The following is an 18,493-nucleotide window of genomic DNA, read 5'->3' on the forward strand; positions in this document are numbered from 1 at the left end:
AATTATCTCCATCTTATACATGGGAAAAGTAAACTGGCCAAAGAATTTCCTAGAGAATAGGCCCACAGAGAAGGCAGTTAAACCGGGATGGAGAGAGTTAAACATATACACCTAGGGGAGGCGGAGAACAGAAGGGAACATGAGGTGAACTGAAAATGAGCCCAGTATTTGAAGATCTCCCAACATGAGTCTGATCACATTTACAGCCCACCAATTTAGAGCCTTTTCAAATTCCATTCAAAAGGGGTTTTCCTGACGTATCTGCAAAACCTAACAAGAAGGCCCTGTCCTCTGTGTAAGCAGGTCTTCATACATGCATATGTTCATTTATTCATTCATTCTGTAACTACTTACTGAGCATCTACTACATGCGAGGCATTCCTATCAGCCCTGGAGGTGAGATCGTGAGTAAAACAGACAGCAATGTCCCTCCCCTCATGGAGTTTACATCTTAGTAGTGGGGACAGAATATTAAAAAAAATGAATAAGTAAAATACGTGTCAGTATTAAGTACCATGAGAAAAAATTAAACAGGGATGAAAAATATAAAATGTAAGGATGGTTGAAATATTCGGTCAGCCAGGAAAGGTGTCATGAAGTTGAGTTAGGAAACTGACTACATGAAACATTTAAACACCTTCTTACCTTCTCAAACAGTATTCTGAGTTCCAGATTCAAGCAGCCTGGTTTCCATTTCTTTCCTGGCACCACTTCTTATGTATTATGAGAAAATTGCCTAATTTTCTGTCTCAATTTCTTTATCTGTAAAATGGGGATAATTTTTTTAACTAGTAGACTTGTGAAGAGTCAATGTAAAAACAAAACAAAACACATTAAGGGCTTAAAACAGTGTCTGATGTATAAGAACTCAATAAATATTAGGTTTTGTAATTGCTTTTTTATTATTTTATTTTTTACTTTCTATGATCCGATCTCAAGATTGTTAAAAGGACTCATAAGGCCAGGCTTCACTGAATTTTTGTGGGAATCTCATGAGACAAGACAAAGAGCCCTTGGAGTCTGGATCATAGTAAGCACTAAATGTATGCTTCTGGCTCCTGTTATCATTGTAACCAGGTAACATTTTTGTTTTCTTAACAATTGCAACAGTACTTGGCTTGGAAAAATAGCCATCGGGAATAGAAGGTTCGATCCTGAGGACATGGACATATGTCCACAATAATCTTAGCATAAAAGAAAAGAGAGATAGTTAAGCTTGTCTGCACTTGAAAACAAGAGGATGGGGGTATTAGGAGAAAAAGAAAGCAGAAGGGAAAAAGCGGAAGGAGAGAGGCACCAAGAAGCTGGGGATTTTATAGGATGAGAGAAGGGTATCTATTATCTAAGGATGGGATAGTGGAGAAACATTTTACAAATAAGGATGAGTGAAGTTAAATTTGAAATTATTTTTGTTTCAACATGAACTGCACTTCTGTCTGCCCATGCCATCAAAATTTTTAATAAATACATTATACTCACAAGTGCTTTGTAGGGTCTTTTGTGTAAATTAGATATGCCAAAAGTGACCATGAAAATGTGGACTTCACAGAATTTGGAGAAAACTTAGGGAGGACTTTGAACTTCTACAGGGAATGAATAGAATTTGAGACAATCCTACCTAGTTCTTTGATACCTGCATAACAAGATTAATGTTAGTAATATTAATTCAATCAGAGAAGCAAAACCATTAGGAAGAGTGTGTGTGTGTGTGTGTTTTGATCAGGAGGAGTGGTTTTCTTATGGAAATTTGACCTGACACAATGGGGGCTGGTTAAGCAGTCCTTGTAAGGCTGTTGTCTTTGTGCACGATGCTGGAGCTTGAAGTCCACAGCATGGGTCTGCAGGAAGAGAAGATAAGATATAAAGTAGGAGTGAGCAAGTACAATCCAGAATTTACAAGGACAGAGACAGACTGCAACCCATATCAGTTATAATCGCCTCTAACCTTGATGATGTGGGCATCGTGCCTGAAGGAGCCAAGGCTCTTTGTCACGGAGCTAAATACACATGTGGCCCAAGAGTCAGAACACTGAAGGGAGGATCCCAGAAAGGTGGAGCATTTTTAGGCCAAGCTAAAGCTGTAATTCTAATCAAACTAAATTCAATGTATTTATTAATAAATCTTAATTAAAATTCCCTAATGTTTTAAAATCAAAGATAAGTTATTATCTCTGGTAACTGTCCCTTCTGGCTACTTCATTCTCAATGATGAAAGCCTGGGGTTGGATACAGAAATCAGAAAAGACAAGAAAGGGAAATGTCCTATTGATGACCACATCCAATGCTCACTTTAATTTCTTTAAGCCCCCAGGATAATACTGTTTTGTTGTCTTCGATTATCGTTTTCTATAAGCTAATGGCCCTTCACCTATTTATGCCTAGTGTTCCATTATTGGAATGCTAAGCACATGGGAATTATTTATATCCTACTGCTCAAGGTCATCACCAAGGTCTGATTCCAAAAATTCCAAAAATTGTAACCTCAGGCATAAATGGGTTAATTGGAAGAGGAATCCCCAGTCCATCTGTACGTTCTGGTACAGGGAAAAATAATAGGCAAATCAGTACCTAATTTTCTGACAGAGAAAATCCATTACAAGGATGGTTGCCTTTGAAAGTATCTCAATAGGAGTCATATCAAGTCTTCTCATTTCAATGACTAGAAAAATGAATAAACTCTGGCTAGACAACTCATGAAATTATCCATCCCTGCATCATCCATCAGTCAGATGATACTGTCCCAAGCTATAGTGACTGTATAATATTCATATAAAACTTCAGCCTCGTGGGAGAAAATAAATCAAGTTTTTATACCGTCACTATTTCCTAATAAAGATTATACACCTTGAGACTGTGAAAGAATAGGGGTAATTTTTCATGGTTCCTTTAAATATACATTTCTATGTATACAAGAATATTAAATATACACAAGCATATTAAATATATTATTTTCATTAAAATAACTTTCTCATATCAGTTGAATATTTGGAGCCAGGTAAGCAAAGCTAAAATGCAAATGTGGTCCACCATAGTAAGACAAGCCATTCTACTTATGGGGTGACCTTAAATAAAAATTTCCCAGGCGTGGTAGGAAAGCAAGTGCTGATTTTTCCATCTTCTTGTTAAGTGAACATTGCTCACTTCCAGTACCATGTTTCAAAGACCAACGGGCAAATATCCAATTCTCCCAATTGTTCATTTTTCTAGAAAAATAGAGATTACAACAGAGATCACCCAACTGCAATCAATTACAATATAGATGATGATGATGATGATTGATTGATGACCATGATATCCAGCATTTTGATGATGCATTTTTACACATGTAGCTATTAATTTTGACTAAAACTACTTTTTATATACCATTGTCTTCTGTGATGTCATGAAAAGGCCAAGTACAGCACTCCAAGTACCAGTGGACTGGGGATTTTTTAAGAAAGGGAGGAAAGGTACAGAAACAGATGCAGGAACTCTGGGTCAACCAGACCAGCAGTCAGAGGGCGTCTGAGGGTTTCAGTCCTCATCACTCCCACCACCATAACTCCCATTCACCCTTTAAAGTTCTATTTTATCTTTACTGTTATTCTTCTAATATCAGCACTATTCTCTATGAATGAATCCTTCTTATCGTGCAGCCAAAACTTATATTACTTGGGTACAGAGAACAATCACATAATACCACAAGTCTCCGTCCAGCAAAATAGTTAAAAGTACATTCTTTTTAGTTTAAACTTAAACAGCCTCATCTGACTTTTTCTTTTCTTTTCTTTTTTTTTTTTTGATGGCAGCAAACACTGGATCTGCCTCAAGCAGATTCCTTGGCTGCCCAGCAAACTTACACCAGTCCACAGAGGCCCTGAAACCTCTGAGAGGCAAGTAATAAGCAGCATGAAAATGGAACTAACGATCCACAGCCCCAGTGCTTTGTTTCCAGAAGCAACTGGTGTCCGCTTTCAGAATCTCTGAGACTGGAAATGATGGGAAATAGTAAGGGAAGCTATGTGGTCCAGAAAAAAAATAGTTGTGGACCTGAATGGCTTGCCATTATTACATTTCCCTATTGGGCCAGCATACTGCCTCTTTGCAGTTTGCCAGATTTCGCCTAACCTCATCCACATTTAAAAGTCTATGGAAAAACAGGAGGGCCTTTCAGGGGGAAATTCATTCATGTTTGGATTCAGGCAGATTTAGGAACCTTTAATAGCACTGTAATTACCCTGCAGGGCACACCACAGAGCAGCCAGCAAGCTCTCCCTCAATGGACACAAAATTTCCTCTGGAATTTACAGAGCAGAAACCTTAAACACACATCGCCATAAGAACCAGATTACATAATGTCTCCATCACCCTCCTGACAGCTACAATTATGAGTCAATCCCTGGTTTAAATATGAAACCGGAAGCTCCGTGTTTCCCCTCTGACTATGTGGCAGGCTAAGTTGAGCTCTTCGGGGCTGTCAGTTTGGAGATCTGAGCTGCTCCCACAGTCACTAATTTAGCATGAGACCAAATGACGGGGTAATTAAAAGCAGCACCGCAGAGACCCGCTCCAGGACCAGATGTTCTCCTTGTTTAATCATTGCCCACATAAGGAACAGAAATAGCCCCCTCCTTTAATTTTTCCTTTTCTTTATCCTCTCCAGATAATTTCCGGCTTCTGATCTTTCAATCCCACAAAATAAAATAAAAATAAAAGCCCCATTAGGAAAGATGACATGTTATTGAACATATGACTGTAAGTTGCAATGCACTCTTGTAGTCTCCTCTTTGTACTTCTTGAAGCATTCCAGCTCATAAGACATTAAGTTGCCCTGGCAACCTCACATGACTAACAGCTCCAGAGAGCCCCACCTAACTGCAAGGGCTCATTTAAGTCAACATGGGCCACCCCAGCACTTAGTAGCCTAGGGCTGAGTAAATAGCCTTGCTTTTTGGTTTTTTAGGACAGGCTGGAGGAGGCGGCCCCTCCCCTTTTATTGCCCCAAACACAGGATAAATAAGTCTCCACCCTAACTTCTCCAGGAACTTGACTAAAAGGGCCATGGGTCATCTGGCAAATCAAGGCGAGGTCTTCTCTTCACGTTTCTGGCTTCTGGACAAATAAGGCAGAAGAAAAGGGAAGTTGAGCTAATAATGTATACCTTCTAAAAATGGAAAAGCAGTATGCAATATAGCTATCTCAATCTTATCAAATCTGACGAGGCAGCTTTCCTATGTCCCTTGGGATCCAGAGTCTGGTCTCTATCTACATAGCAGGGTTCCCTGGCATTAAAGCACTAGAGGCCTTGAGGACAGTCTTGGAAATCAGGAGAATAGAGATCCAACTCTAATTCCACCATTTGTGACAACAGACAAGCCGCTTTACCTCTCTGAGGTAATTTCTTAATTGGCAGTATGGAATGACAATCCTTGTTTTTTTCTCTTCTGGGACCTGTCTCTGCAAACTTTCTCCTCATCCACAATTCCCAAGCATGTGGAGTTCTAGGATCTCAAGATAAAAGGTGCTAATGAATTGTGAGTATTTCCAGATAAATAGGTATAGTCTTTTTAAAAAAACAAGTAAATCAAAATTTTTAAAACATGATCACTTGAGATTTTTGACTTTATGAAGGTAATCAGACAAGAACCTTTGATCCTTGCTTTCACTAATCCCTTCTGAATCATTGATTATTTGCTAGCATCAGGTAGATCGACTCAAGTCACTGCCTAGTAATGACCAATCTGAAATGAGGATAAAGGTGCTCTACAAAAGCATATTGTAAATCAGAAAGAAACAGAAATACTCAATGATTTGATGAAAACTCACTAGTTCTGTACAGGGAGGGAACCACAACTGTTACTACTATACAACTTTTGTTCTACCCTGGAATCACCTCCCATGTGAGAGTTTTAAGTGGGTTGTATTCACCTGGTTAAATAGACAAGCATGGGACAGTCTGAAAAAGAGTCTCCACTTTCAGGGATGACGCCCACATCAAGACAAAATGATGACTAGAATAACAGCCAAACCGACCCACAGGACAAGAAACAAAGTTGTGGTCAGCCGTGTTTGGCATATTGCCCCTGACACAAACAAGGAATCATGGGGGTCCCACCTTTAAACAGACTTTATATTACTCACCATCTGATCAGTGTGATTGTGTGTGTGTGTGTGTGTGTGTGTGTGTGTGTGTGTTTGATATAAGAGTGAGGGGAGAAGACAGGAGCATGCATTTGCTTACCGAGGCATTACTTGAGTGGTATTTCCTGCAGACATGTGGAGGTATATTTAAGGTAGCAAGTACTCTAATATCTCATGTTTATCAACTTCCTGATTGGGATGCAAAAGTGTGTTGGATTTTCTCAGTGGAAAACATATTCGTGTATTCCAGACCTCAGAGGAAAACAATGAAATAGAAGTCTAAACCAGGCCCAAAATAACAAGAACCATGGAGACACATTAGGGCAACGTATAAGAAACAATGATGTCCATCATGCATGGCCACTACTCTTCCCTCCCTGCTTCCCTGGGGGGTTTAAAGAATCAGTGATTGACTAGGCACACTTCTTACGAATATAAAACATGATTCACGTTTGCCAGTATTAACCATCCACTCACTTGGAAAAAGTGACTCCTCCACCTGAGTGCCGCGCTCTCCTTTGGGTCATTTCAGGAAACACTTGTAGCATGTTTTCGCTCTCAGAAATGTTTTCCAACCCTTTCCTTCAAACTTCTCCTGAACTTATGCCTCGCCCGAGGACCCCAAAGACCTACCATGCTCTCCCTATTTCTTATTTAGATTTATAAGGAACAGAAAACAGCCAGCAAGTTAGTATCAATCCCTACACTCCTGAATGTATTCGTTCATTCATTAGACATATTTGTTGAACCCTTATCAGGGCCAGGGACTGCTCTGGGCACAGGAGATACAGAAAAAAAGACAGGTTTGGCTGGGTGCAGTGTCTCCCTCCTGTAATTGGAGCCCTTCAGGAGGCCAAGGTGGGGCGGCAGGATAGCTTGAGGCCGGCATACTGCAGGCTGCGATGATTGCACACTACACTCTAGCCTGGAAGAGCGTGCAGGACTCTGTCTTCGTTTGTTGTTGTTGTTTTGTTGCTGTTGTTGTTTAAAGGTTCACGTTCTCAAGGAGGCATACACTAGTGGAAGGACACATTAGACAATTAGCCCTAGTAAAAAGTGACACAAAGGCAACCAAACAGAGGCCCCAATGGGATCTCTTTGTTTACTGGAGTTCCAGTCCCACGTATCTTCCACGTGTGCAGGTATATAACGTGTCCACCTCCAACTCGGAAAGAATTCCACAAGCACTCAGAACTTCATGACATTTGTTCCCTGGCTTTGTGATATTCACTTTAACATACCACAAATATGAAGCTCAGAGAGGCTGTGTGGATTTTCTGAGGTCACACAGTTGTCTCAATGGAAAAAGTAGGGAAATGTTATAAAATAATACGAGTATCAAAATAGCTGTCCCCTCGTCGTCCTTCAACACTTGCAGGTTACATCACTTTGCAGGTCTGGCTGTGACATCACTTCTCGATATGCGACACAGCCCACCCCACCACTGAGAAAATGGAAAATGCTGAGCGGTAACCTCAGAAACAACTTCCTCCTGCAAACGCAATTTCTTTTCCGCCTAAACCTTTACAGCAGGGAAGGTGGGTGTAAGGCGCACCAAAGAGCCTTTCAAAGTAGGAACCCCGGCCTGCAGGTCAGCCTGGATGGTGTCCAAATTGGATCCCACCCCTGGTGAAAACCAATCTGCTTGTGGGTACGCGTTTCTGATGTTACAGAACGTCTGCGAGAGAGGGAGCTCAAGTTCCTGCCTGCTCTCGAAGTAACCCGGCCCACAAAGGTGCACACACACGTCCGAGACAGAAAAAAGCTTGCCGGTCGTTCCCTCCTCCCAGGCCTGCAATGAAATACGCTTTAATTGCATCAAAGGGTTCTTCTCAATGGGGTTTCAGAGGCGCGAGAGCGGCGTTCCCAGCGAGGGTTCCTTTCCGGCTGGCCAGCATTCCTCAGCCCTGCGCGGGGAAGGGGATGGGGCTCCTTGGGCAGGGCCTGAGGCTCATTTCCATTCCTGTCGCATACAGCCTCTGTTGTGCGGGCCGGGCCTGCAGAGGGTAGCCGCGGCTGCCTACGAACAAAGCCCCTTTCATCCCCAGGGACGCTTCCTCCCCGCCGGCCCGCGGCCGCAGATGGGCTGGCCTGGGCACGCCATCCTGCAACCCGGGCGCGCGGCCCGGCCTGGCGCGCACAGGGATCCGATTCAGGACGCCGGGGCTGGCCGGGGCGACCCGGGCTGCTTTTTCAGCAGGCTCCACAATGAGGATCGGCTGAAACTCGCTTTCATTTCTGGGCCGGGGACAGGCAGACACTGAGTCCTTTCAGCCGGGAAATCCTCAGTTTACTCACGGCTCGTTGGGAGCGAAGATGTCAATTTCCACTGCCCTCTCCCGGCCTCCCCCACCCCTGCCCCCTCGGGATGGTACGGTCCGAAGTTTCCCAAGTTGTGAGAGGACTTTGTTTCTCCTCTGCGGCCTCTGAAATCCCGACGAAAGGGTCATTTCCTGACTTTTGTGTCTCTTCAATCCAGTGCCTTGAACGTTCTTACCCTCTTGTTGTGACTGAGTGCTTAATTGCAAGGCTGCTCCCTAACTTTTTTTCAGAGCTGTAACATTCCTCTAGGTTCAAGTTTGGGACCGTGGCTTCACAACAAAGACCGGTTTTTTCCTCCCCCTCCTCACTCCTGGGAAAAAGAAAAAAAGGAAAAGAAAGCAAAACGCGTTTGTTCAGCAGCAACCATGTTCACAGATTGCGAGCACGTTTCCTCCGGCCCCACACGTTAGACCAACAACAGGTTAATGCCACGGAGAGCTCTAACGCCAAATCGAAGGGCTACAGGCTCACTTTTTCTTAAGTCTCAGGCAGCTGGGGGAGTTGGGGCAGTGTGTGCTTAATTTCTAGTCCACAATCTAAAACAGAAACAGCCTCCAGATCTACATTCCTAGGCTCTGGCTTAAACAGGGAATGGTAGAATCAAAGAACACCAGATATAGGAAGACTTATCAACCCTAATGCATTCATTTTACAGATAAGAAACAGATAAAATCTAAGAGGGGAAGTGACTTGTCCACCCTCCAAAAGAAGCTGGTTCATCCCAGTAAAAATTGCCTCAAACAAACTTAAAAATCATTTTCAAAAAGAAAACCTCCAAGAAAAAAGTGTTGTTCAAAAATATGTTTTCTTTTCTCCCTTTGTGTCAGAAAAAGTTGTCTCTGAGTTGGTGGGAAAAGGGTGGGAACCCAGGTTTGAAATGAGGATTAGAAAAAAAACCTTCAAGTATCTTTCCAAAGAATGCTCTCTGTGTTTCTTTCACTTCCTGCATTTTGAACATTGCTACTCTCTCTCTTCAAAGTACAGTCATTCCCCCGTATCCGTTGGGATTGGTTCCAGGACACACCCCCACCCATAACCCAAACCTTGGGTGCTGAAGTCCCTTACGTAAAACGCAACATATTTGCATATAGCCTATGCACATCCACCCTTATCCTTTACTTCGTCTCTAAATTACTTACAATGCCTTAAACAATGCCTACACATCACTCAGTTCTCCTGGATTCAATGTAGTACTTTGTGTGTGGGGCAAATTCACGGTTTGCTTTTTGGAACTTTGTGGAATTTATTTTCTGAATATTTTTTATCTGCGGTTGGTTGAGTCCATGGATGCAGAACTGATGGATACAGAGGGCCGACTGTATTGCATCCTTGGTGTGGCTAAAAAAAATACAACAAAATAAAAACTGGTTACTTGCTACTCCAAGACTTCTTTCGTCTTGCAGGAAAAAACCTTCACAATCTTAAAATGGAGATAGGATTACTTTGCATGGGTTATTTCTAAATGTACAAAATGAATCAGTATACACACAGATAGAGAGAGAGGAGTGCTCGTCACGTACCAAGTACCATACTAAGCACTTTACATGCATTACCTCATTGAATCCTCGCAATAGCCTATGAGGAAGATACTATTACTAACCCCATTTTACAGGAAACAAACCAAAGCTAAGAGGGGTTAATTTTAACTTTATCAAGGTCACACAGATGTTAAATGGCCAAGCCAAGCAATGTGACTCCTGGTCTTGATCTCGTTCACACAAGGCTTCGGTGAATCTTGATGCACAAATACATGGGAACACACTGGGCACAGAGGTCTAGACTTGGAAGCCAAGAAAGCTCCAGCCAAGACATAGGTTTTTGTGTTTCAGCAAGGGAGGGGCTACAGTGGCATGCCTGAAGGCTACAGGAGGGTGAATCTGCCTCATCCTACCCCACTTGGAAAGAAAAAAAGGCCATGTGAGGACTTACTAATTTCACACTGAAACTCTCCTTTGAGAAAGCAAGAGTTTGAATTCATAGTCACTCCCTGTTCTGAGCAGTCTTGTGATTTTATCTTTTAAACAATGCTCTGTAAACAACTTTGTCAAACCTTGCTAGTTGTCACGGCAGAGGGGACAAGACAGTGGTTAATTATACTGCTAATAAAATGTGCAGCCTATAATTGACACACATGACTTTTGCCCCATAACTCATTAGCCAAAACTAATATACCACCTCAACTACAATATAAGTCCAGGAAATGAATTCCAGCCCTGTGCCCAGAATAGGGGACAAGGTGGACTAAAACTGCATGGTAACCAGCCCTAGTGATGACCATCACACTCAATAAACACTGCTCTTCTTCCGACGGATAGCGAATAGCAGTACTTTTTATAACTTCCCATTTTATAGCTAGTCCATGAGACTTTAGAGCAGCTCTAATGTGGAAGGCTGTGTAATCTCAGGAGTCATGCATGTCATCACAAGATTCAACAAGAGCTTCTGGCTGCACTGGGCTACAAAGGTGTTCTCTTGCTTCTTATGAGCTCCACCATCCCAGAAGAAGAAAAAATGAAAATAAATTCTTAAGGAAAATGGTCTCCTTTGGCATACCCAACTTGGAGATCATTGTGGGAGGGAGCAGAAAATATGCAAATAAAAGCAAAAGCAAATTTTGACCACAGAACTAAGAAAGTCTGTAGGAAAGATGCTGGAGTGACAGGAAACATCACTGACATTGTCATTTTCTCCCACATTGGATTTGCCTAGCTGTGTCTTATGGAAATGATTCTTAACCTCTCCTCAATATTTCCCAAACGAACTTGCCTTTGTTTTGGTGTTTTCTGAGCAATTCAAAGCTCATCTGGAGTTAATATGACACACACTTTTTTCATTGACTGACCTGTGTAGAAATGCTGGTCAGCTTCTCTCTTTTTTGACTTCTGCTTAACTTCAGACGCAGACTAGCCTATCCCATTCTTATCTGATCATTCCTCGATTGTTGGGCATTGTAGATTGTTACTAATTTTTAAAAATCATACATATAAAAAGAAGCACTAAAATAAATATTCTGGTACATAAAATCTCTCTCTGCGTATATAATTATCTCTGGAGACTGGAATCACTCAGTAAAATTGTGTGAATTTTGCTCCAGAAAAGCACCCGTATGGTAGTCTTGACCTCTACTTGTAGAAAGACCACAGAAAGGGAGTAACTGCTGCAGAGAAACAGCATCACCTGGAGTCATGGGAATTCCCTGGACTTCGTGCTTCATGGACAACAGTGGAATTCAATTCTTCAGGAACATTGTTCAGGATGGTATATATGCCTCAAGATTCCCTTACTTCCAAAATGTAGCCTAAAAGTGGCCTGATTTCAAATGATTATACGACCACATAGCAACAGACTGCTTATGATCCAGTAAGTGAAAAAAGTGGACCCTACAATGACAACCAATTTTTTTTAAATGCTGACAAAAAGGACTGTCAAAGACAACCTCAAAGTATCAATGTGTGTAGATAATAGGAATGATTTTTTTCTTTAATCTTCCAAAATTTTAGAATATGATGATATTGTTTTATAATGATGTAAAAAAAAAATAAAATAAGTCGCCTAAAGGACACATCTGATGAGAATGTGAGCTAGGAAAGCTGTGTCACAGCTGCTCTTTCAGAAGTAGCCGGCCATTGTTGCACTGGAGCCAGCCCCAGTTGCCTGGATGTGGAGGCCGCATTTGGCTTCCCCAGGGTTTTCATGTAGCTACTTCCTCTCCCCACAAACAGGCAACCACCCGGGCGGCTAAGCCAACAATGCAATGTCGTGCATCATCACCAGACCTGACTGGGAGGCCCGCTGTGGGCCCCAGACCTCCTCTGAGAGAGCGGACTAAACTCACAGGGGTGTTTCAGAGCAAAATGGTTTCAAAGCAAGAAACCATTTAAAAGAAACAGGAAACAAGTCCCTCAAACCCAAACCATGTGGAAAGATAGGCCACATCATTTAAACAAACCAACAAGAATACAAGTTTGTATAAATACCCTGCTACTTCCACATTTCTAAAAATCATTGCAGTCCAATTAGGAAAAACCTGTTTAAGAAACATTTATTAAGAACCTTCATAAGCCAGGCATTGCAATCATCTTAAGGTTTCCAATTAAATAACATCTCAGCCCTCCTGGGACACCCATCCTACTGAAAGAGATACACATGCAAATAATGAAGCAAGCCTGGCAATATGAAAATTTTAATAAAAAAGGCAACACATGCCTCTATCTTAACATAAAAGGAAACTTAAAGGGCCCACTAGATTTAGCAATTGAGTAAAAAATTCGTAGGCTAGGGGATGAAAGATGCAGTGAATTGAGAAGGTAAGGTGAGGGAGACGAAATAAACACTGTTCTCTCAAGAAGCTTAGCTGAGAGGAAAAGAGAAAAGACAGCAGGATAACAGGTTAAGTTGGAATTCAGGATTCATGAGGCTATTTTCCCTAGTAGGAGAGGTATGAATATGTCTGTAGTGTGACAGGAAGATTTCAAGGTAGAAGTTGAAGATACAGGATAGGGAAGATGGAAGGGGATGGCATTCAGCACATATTTAACTAGTACAGGCTTTTCCTCTTGGAATTTTTACCCTATCAACCACAAACAAAACGTTTCTGCCTGTATAAAGAGCTCATCTTTTCCAGCTTTTCACCTTGCATGGTTTTAGCAAGACATTAGATGTATTAGATGACATTAGATCCTGTCTTATGTAAATCTGGAATTTTAAAAAATAACAAAGATCATTTAGAATTTATGAATTTTTGTCTACTCTAAAAGGAAACAGATTATAGCTATTTCATACTTCCCTTTGCATTTTCTTTCTTCTTCAAGATCATTACGTAAACGATATGACCTCAAAGTTGTAAGAAACAGAGATGCACGGCAAATCACTGCGTCGAGAGAAACCCAGTTAGCCATAAGTTATTTGATGAAGAAAAAGGGGAGCATTACCAGGGAGAATATTATATTTTTCTTTTCTTTTTGAAGTGTTTGAGATTTTAGTTACATTTCCTTTTTACTTATTTTACATTATTTATTTTTTCAAAATTCACTGGTTTATCACAAATGTACATCTGTTCACCAAACATGGATAAAATCAAAAGAATGAAAATATTTCTTATTAGAAATAATACTTTTTCCACTAATTAGTTGCTTTTTTTCCTTCAGTTAATCAAAATTAATGCTGGTTTCCGAAAAACAGATGTTTGAGTGGAAAAGACAAGAGTAAAATGAAATAATCCTTTGCAATGAAATGTCCCAAGTCTTTTCAAATATGAAACTTTCTACTGAATTCTAGTGGTCAAAGGAAATTACAGGATACAGGGTCTAGTCAGCTTGAATAGCAAATCTTATTTTATCCATTCTTGATCTTTTAGAGATAATGTTACAATCTAAAAATGAACGCTTCCTGTTGCTGTGAACAGTAGACTGCCCGTCGTTGCTAACATACAAGATATTTATTATTTCACTTCACACAGAACCGGCACCCAAACTGGCACTGATAAACGAAGGGGCCATGGAATCTGGAGTGGAAGCAGAGAGCTGAAAATATCATATCTTTTTTCAGATGGTAATTGTGTGTCTGAAAAGTACATAAATATTGCTTTCCTTTTCATTGCATTTTTTGCTTTAAATACATTGTATTAGGTTGATCTTCAATTAACAGTCTTTTTTGATAATTTAGCCAATTTTTCTCTCCCCAGCTTCCTCCTATGTTGTTTAGTAAGATACTGTCTGTAAATAGATAGTGTGGTGTCAGGGAAGGACAGAAACATTTTAGAGAAACCCTTCATGGAGTTATTTTTCAAAGCAAAAAAATTCTTGTTAGGTGAATAACTATTCCCTTTATTTACTTACTATTTTGAAATTTTCGGTCTTCCATATTATGTTTTCTTAAAACAGAGCATTCCTGAACAGAAGAAGCCTATCAAAGAAACCTTCAACTCTGCCATTTCTGAAAACATAAAAAACCCAAATGTGACTCATCACATCAGTACAGCATAAGGAATTTGGCCAAATTTAATGAAATTGGTCATAAGAAAAAAGATGGACAGAATAGAAAGCAGGTATCAATTATTTTACCACCTGGAAGCAACCTATGGGCTGGGCCAGGGGTTGGCACACTACAGCCGTGGGCTAAGTGCATCTTTCCACCTGTTTTTGTAAATAAAGTTTTATTGGAATGCAGCCACACACATTCACTTATGTATTCTCTATGGCCACTTTTGTGCTACAATGACAGAGTTGAGGAGCTGCAACAACCATATGGCCTGCAAAGCCTAAAATATTTACTCTCTGGCCCTTTATGGAAAAGGTCCTCTGGAGCTGGTCTAAAGAAGCATGAGGGCTGAAGTCTGTTGGAAACATTACATAAACAATTACAAAATCTTTCAGACCTGTGGCTCAAAGAATGTCTGCACCTTTACCCAGAAAAAGAAGAGCAATTCCAAACTTATTTAAATAAACAATTGTTTCTTAAACTTTTAAATTGTCTGTTCCTAACAGCTGTAATAAGAAGTAGTGACTCCTTTTCTAATGCTCTTTAAAAATTCATCTTTAAAAAGCATGGTTTGCCTTCCCATACCACATTAGAATGTTAAGAGCCTCGTGTAATGCTCTATATATATATATATATGTTTGTTTGTTTTTTTTTTTTGGTCAAAGTGGTTTCTTCCCCCAACTAATGCTCAGTTCTATTTTCAACATTTATCCTTCTATGTGAGGTTCTTCCTCCTAAACAATAGCCAATATCTTAGCCCGCTTAGCTATTATCTCTACCCTTGGGCTCCTTTCAGTGTATTTGGTTTGGGTTTTTCTTCCTAGTGTATCTCTGGAACTGTGCTTGTCTATATTTATTCTGCACATGACTAGTTCAGTGTGCTTCATTTTACTTCCTTCCTTAATAAACTATTTGTTAACAGTGTTTATTTTTTCCTCTCATCCTTTATCCTGTTGCAGTTATTTTTAAGGTGCTACTGATTCCCTGACACCCAAAATGCAAGGTAGAATATGTGAGTTCAACTTCCCACACAGATTGTCAAAGGATCACATGAATCTTAGTTGCCCTTAAGGTGACTTCCACTGTTGTCATTCTCTGAAAAACCTGCGTTCTTATTAAAGGGTGGCTTGTGCCTGTAATCCCAGCACTTTGGAGGCTAAGGCAGGCAAATCACCTGAGGTCAACAACACGGTAAAACCCCGTCTCTACTATACATACAAAAGTTAGCCAAGTGTGGTGGTACAAGCTTGTAAGCCCAGCTATTTGGGAGGCTGAGGTGAGAGGATCGCTTGAACCTGGGAGGCAGAGGCTGCAGTGAGCAGAGATTGTGCCACTGCATTCCAGCCTGGATGACAGAGCAAGATTTGACTCAAAAAAAAAAAAAAAAAGTTGGGTGAAAATGAGTACATATATAATTATTTCTTCTTAATAATCATCGCCAAAGCCAAAACCTTTCCCAATGGCTTCCAGAAACCTTGCCTTTCCCACATTTGAGAAAGTCCCCAAATAATAGCTTTCAAGGACTAAACTGCTTCTATTGATCTATACGTCCCTGCTGAGAGATAGTTTTACAAAGATTTCCATTGCCTTCACAGTTTTAGAAATGATGGCTTTGCTTTTATCACTGAAAGAGGCCATATTTTGAAATTAAATACTACACTTATCTTATTTCGAAGATTAGTAAGAGTCTTAGAAGAATTTATGTGCCTCCCTGATAAGGAAGCCGGTGATATGCCCCCACATAGTCCTTGAAACAACATCCTGGTTTTCAAAATAAAATTTTTGTGCTGATAGAATACCAACCTACCCCCAATACATTTCAGAAAGATGAACAATCCCAGCTTCTTTACTTCCTCTAAGATGCTGATAGCAAACAAATGTTGCAAGACTGCACGGCCGTTTTAGACCACAATTTATGTTGCTAATAGGCACATTGAAAACATTAAGACAGAAATATTTCATATTTTGCTGAATTGTAAAATCTGTCATTTGTTTTGTTATGATTCAATTTACTTTATAATATTTCATTTGCCTCTGGTATTTCATACATATTACCTGCTAAGAACAATTTTAGAAAATACTACAAAAATAAGAGAAAACTAAATTCTTTGTTCCCCCTCTGGCACTATCCTGGGGTCTTTTCTAAGATAAATACTTCATCTCAGTTTGATCTATACAAAAACGACCCCCGAAGTATCAAAGATTGATAATTTTTTATTGCAGTAAGCAAAACCCCATAAAGCATCAAGTGTAGGCTAGGTCCATCTAAAGAAACAAAAGATGATAGACCCCAGATGTGGTCAGATTGGCAAAGTTCATCACAAAAGCAATATAGACCAATGGTTGAGAACCAGACTTCGGAATCAGGCAAACCTGGGTTTGCATCCTTCCCCCATTGTTACCAGCTTTGCCAGCTTGGGCAAGTTATTTAACCTTTCTAAATGTTAGATTCCCTCTCTGTAAGGTAGCAATAATAATGGTACACACCTTAAAGTGCTATCTTGTGAGTAAAACGAGACAATAAATTAATTATCTCAGTCCCTCAAACATAGTAACTGCATCAGTTACTTATTGCATGGCAAGTCACTCTAAAACTTAGTGGCGTAAAGCAACAACCATTTATTTGCTCATGATTCTGTGGATTGGTGATTAGGGCTGGGCTCATCTGGGTAGGTGTTTTTGTTTGTTTTTTTGTTTGCTTGTTTGTCTCCAGATGGCAATGACTGGACTCACTCATGTGATTATAGTCTTTTGACATGTTGGCTGGGCCAGGATGGTCCTGAATGGCTTTATTCACATATCTGGTGACTCAGGTGGGATAGCTGGAAAGGTCAGAATGGCTGAATGGCCTCTTTGTATTTTCCAAATGCTCTCTCTTTATATATATGTGGTACCTCCTTCTAAAGGAGGTTAGCCTGGACTTGTTCACCAGTAGCAGTATTCCAAGAAGACAAAGCATAGGAGCTTTGTCAGGCTTCTGCTTGCATCATGTTTACTGATGTCCTGTTTGGCAAAGCAAGTCACATGGTCAAGCTCTGCATGACTCTAAGAGTACACTACACAAGCTGTAGATACAAGTTCACAACTCACTGGGAGTCACTCCTTTGTACCGCTGTGATAAACTAGTAAACTAACTTAGTAAATTCAACTAACTTCACCTTTATCACTATACTCCTCATCATCTATTCAAGACATCTTCAATCAAATTGAGTTTATTATCTTTGGAGAAATAAAGAATTTCGGATTTCTAAGATCAGCAATTTAGCAGGCAGATACACAATACACAAGTATTTATTGAGCACCTGTGTATACTTGGTTCTTTTTTAGATGCTGACCATTGATAACAGTAAGTGACTAAGGCCTTCCCTGCCTTCAAGAAACTCATGTTCTGGTAGACAGAAAAGGAAACTTCAGAAAGAATGGTAAACACATCAAATGTTAAGGAAACCTGGACAATATTAGGGCTTTTATACTGAACTTGTGGGCCTACTGAGAAATTTCTTCTATTGAATACATCTTGTGAAATTCTTACTTTTGATTGGTCAAGATTAAAGGAAATACGATTAGAAAATAGCACAGTGCATGACACATTGTATATATTTTATTTATTTATTTATTTATTTATTTATTTTGAGATGCAGTTTTGCTTTTGTTACCCAGGCTGGAGTACAATGGTACGATCTCGACTCACTGCAACCTCTGCCTCCCAGGTTCAAGCAATTCTCCTGCCTCAGCCTCCCGAGTAGCTGGGATTATAGGTGCCTGCGACCACGCCCAGGTAATTTTTGTATTTTTAGTAGAGACAGGGTTTCACCATGTTGGCCTGTCTGGTCTCGAACTCCTGACCTCAGATGATCCGCCCTCCTTGGCCTCCCAAAGTGCTGGGATTACAGGCGTGAGCCACCGCACCCGGCTAGATACACAGTATATATTTTAAAAACTCATGGCTGGGCATGGTGATTCACACCTCTAATCTCAACACAATTGGAAGGGTGAGGCAGGAGGATCACTTTAGGTCAGGAGTTCAAAACTAGCTGGGGCAACATAGCAAGACCCTGCCTCAACTGAAAAA

The 18,493-nt window shown here is 40.5% G+C and overlaps 1 long non-coding RNA gene across 1 annotated transcript; it reads right to left on the reverse strand.

Annotated features, from left to right (window-relative positions):
- Positions 1 to 637: 637 nt before the first annotated feature.
- LOC135971777 (uncharacterized) lies at positions 638 to 8,477 on the reverse strand. Its single transcript, XR_010588021.2, has 3 exons — positions 6,598 to 8,477; positions 1,753 to 1,838; positions 638 to 762 (listed from the first exon to the last, which is right to left on the reverse strand). It is a non-coding gene; the product is annotated as an uncharacterized lncRNA (long non-coding RNA).
- Positions 8,478 to 18,493: the final 10,016 nt, after the last annotated feature.

This window comes from Macaca fascicularis, chromosome 7, assembly GCF_037993035.2.
Source record: "Macaca fascicularis isolate 582-1 chromosome 7, T2T-MFA8v1.1".
NCBI lineage: Eukaryota > Metazoa > Chordata > Mammalia > Primates > Cercopithecidae > Macaca > Macaca fascicularis.